Below are 3343 nucleotides of genomic sequence, written 5' to 3' on the forward strand. Positions count from 1 at the left end.
TCAATTTATTTGATGTATTTTTTACATATATTTGTGCCATTTTCTGCCTTTCCTTTGTATTGCTCTCCTACACTATTATTTTTTCTAATATTTTTCAGGCAAAGACCTTCTCCAGACAAAACCTTTTTGACCACCATAGCTCATTCATTAATCTACGCACCAAGCATATACTGAATACTTACTATACACCTGAAAGAAACTAGCAGAATGAGTTTGATGGACAAATAAATGCTTAATGATTTGATTCTAATAATGGTCTGTAGTTCTACAGAGTTCTATACTCCTTTTAAATAACAAAATATTTCCCTATTTGTTAAAAGAAAAAAAAAACAGCAATATATCTACACGGTCACACCAGAACCATCCAAAACACAACCCAAATAGTCTAGTGTTGATGTTGATGTTCCTAACGACATTTAAAAATCCCCATAATTAACGGGGCAAATACAACCAAAATTCCACCTCAATACTTGGAGTTTTTTCATCTCTGGGCCTTCTCCAATTTTAGAATAATTTTTTTTTGACCCCAGATGAATGTCAACCTTTTATTGAAGCTCATTTCTGCAGATTATTTTCCAAACGTGTACAAAATGGAACCAAAACGGAGAATCCCTTAAGAACCTGAAGAGGTGCAACATGAAAAGCTACGATTATCCAGTAGCAAGCGTTCCAGCCTTCAGCTGCCAGCCACCTCCTCTTCCTGTTCCCCAGAGTTAGCGGGATGAAAACGTCTTCCCCGTGATTGTTTTCACTTCTTTTTTCTCGGCATCTGGACGTGCACGGTTCAGCACCTTGAGGAAGTCAGATGTTTTTGCCCGCATACGTGTGTGAATATAGGCCTTAGAGCACTTGATGTGGTAGTGCAGATAGTCCCAGAAAGTGTGGATCAGGTTGATGGCGTTGTCTCGAGCACGGGCATTGGTGTGGCGAGGGAACAGCACGAAGGTAATGTAGCCAATGTTGTCGCCCACGGCAACGTCGGTGTCTTTCAGCTCCAGAGGAGGTTCCCTGTGGCTAAAGAGGACCTGTGGGGCTGTGGGGCTGGCTCTGCGGCCTTCTTTGAACTCCTGCATGAACACTTTTCCAATGACCACATCGTCATCATCCTTGAACACTGTGCTGAAGACTACTGTGACTCTGTCCTTTTTAGATTCAACGTACATGGTCTCATCATCCCTATAATGGATAACTGCCCTGTTCTCGCCTTCCTTGCCCTCTTCTTGGAATTGGAACTATTTCTCAAAGACAGAGGCAAAACAATTTCGTTTCAACATGCCAGCCTGATGCACAATGGAATCCTTGGATGCCGGCAGATTTTCAAGGTCATATAGCAAAGAGACATCGTACCCTGATTTGGGATTTACCAAGAAACTCCCGTACACCCTCTTTAATAACTCATCAGCACCATGTGCCTGAAGTTCCTTGTAGAATTTCAAAGAAATATCGACCATCACTTTTGTTCTGTCTCCATTAGGATTTGAAATATGATAGAGGACTCCATCGAAATCCGCAAATGTTACTTCTACTGCTTCTGGTTTGTTACTGGCGGCCGCGTTCTCGAACTTGAACAAAATGACAAAATCTCTCTTTTTTTGGCAAAATGTGGATAATCATATTTATTTTGTTCTCAAGAGTGTTCTGGTGGAGCCTGAAAAGTCTCAACACCTGAACATCTACCAGTTACTCAATAAATATCTGTGGGTTGATTATTTGTTGACTCATGACTCCAGCCATAGAACTAGATCACTTCCCAGGCTGGCAAGTGAGAGCTCGGGGTCAAGGTTTCCGTCAGTATGCCTTGGATTGTTTTCCCTGGTTCATTAACTTCCTCTTGCCCACACAACAGTACAGCCTGCTGCTTTTCTGCCTGTTTACATTCTCTTGGGCTCTCCCTGTTCTGTCTTCCCATAGTATTTTGTTATCCAAAAGAGCTAATCATCATTAACAAAACCTGGAGACTTTATTGTGTGTTTGTGCTGACAGGTTTGTGCTCTGAAGAGTTTATAGAAGACTAGTGTCAGCTCCGGTGTCAGAGCTCTGCTTTCTAAGCCTCAGTCCTGTAGTCACAGGAATGGGAACCATTAAATTACTCAAAGAAGAAAATCGAAATCAGAGACCTTCTGTGTGCTCTCCTCTTCTCTGCATCTCTTCCCACGTGTCCTTGCACAGATCTGTGGTTTAAATATCTACGTGGTGATGACCTCCAAATTCAGATTTCTAACCCTGGGCTCTCCCTGAGCTCCAGACCCATACATACAACAGAAACTTAACATTTCCACTTGAAAGTCTCAAAGATACCTGGCCATCTCATAAATGAAAGCACCATCCACCCATTTGCTCAAGTGAGAAATCTAGGCATTTACCTTGATCCCTCTAATTTGTATCCAACTCATAAGCAATGCCTGTCCCATATCCAATCCATACACTACTTCTAATACATAGGCAAGTACCAACTTGACTTCTCAAAAATCCCAATTCCCTATGCCCTTTTCCCCACCATATAAGCCACCATTTTTCTTGCCTTGGATTACTGCAAGGACCCTGTAACTGAACGTGCTTCTTCACTTTGCCTCCACTATCATACCTTGTCTTCACCACAGCCAAAGTAAGCTTAATAATATCTATTAGGTTTTGTCAGTCCCCTGTGTCAATCTCCAGTCATTTCCCATGGCACTTCAAATAAAAATCCAAACATGCTTGACCTACAAAACCCTCCATGATCAGCCTACTCTCCCATCTCCATCCTCATCTCCTACCTTCTCATTGTGCCCACTGGCCTGCAGCAGAATGAGTTCGATGAACAAATAAATTTCAAGCACATAAACCCCAGCCTCCTTGCCCACAGGACCTTTGCACTTGCTGACCCTCTGCCTGAAATGTTCTTTCCTCAGAGGCTCTTCCCTTTGACCCTTTCTCAACACTCAGATCTTAGTTCAAGTAACACCTCCTCAGAGAATCCTCTATTCTTTCTATACCAGTCACAACCCTTTTCCCCAAATATCTATCACATCACTCTTTCCCATTGTGTCATCTTGAAATCCCTTATCTGCATATGCATTTATTGCCCCTGTTTTGCAGTAGAATGCCAGTTCCATCAGAACAAGAATTTTGTCTTATTCACTGTAATATCCCCACAGCCTAGAATAGATGCCTGGCAAATAAATATTGGCTGTTGCATATTCATGGATAGTTCCCTAGAGTATAAATTTTACTTGAAGATGAGTAATTTAATATTCCATTTTCATATTAAAATAAACATGGGTATACTAAAGAGTAAGCTGTACAAAATGTTAAGAGAAAACACAAGACTGCAAGGAAAGTCCCCATTTGCTGAGGCTGCTTT

The 3343-nt window shown here is 41.6% G+C and overlaps 1 pseudogene; it reads right to left on the minus strand.

Annotated features, from left to right (window-relative positions):
- Positions 1–558: 558 nt before the first annotated feature.
- LOC114217721 (actin-related protein 2/3 complex subunit 2 pseudogene) lies at positions 559–1561 on the minus strand (annotated as a pseudogene).
- Between the last annotated feature and the right edge of the window lie 1782 nt (positions 1562–3343).

The sequence above is a fragment of the Eumetopias jubatus genome, unplaced genomic scaffold (genome assembly GCF_037043125.1).
Source record: "Eumetopias jubatus isolate StellerSeaLion01/CBP00866 unplaced genomic scaffold, mEumJub1_p1.0 scaffold_8, whole genome shotgun sequence".
Lineage (NCBI taxonomy): Eukaryota > Metazoa > Chordata > Mammalia > Carnivora > Otariidae > Eumetopias > Eumetopias jubatus.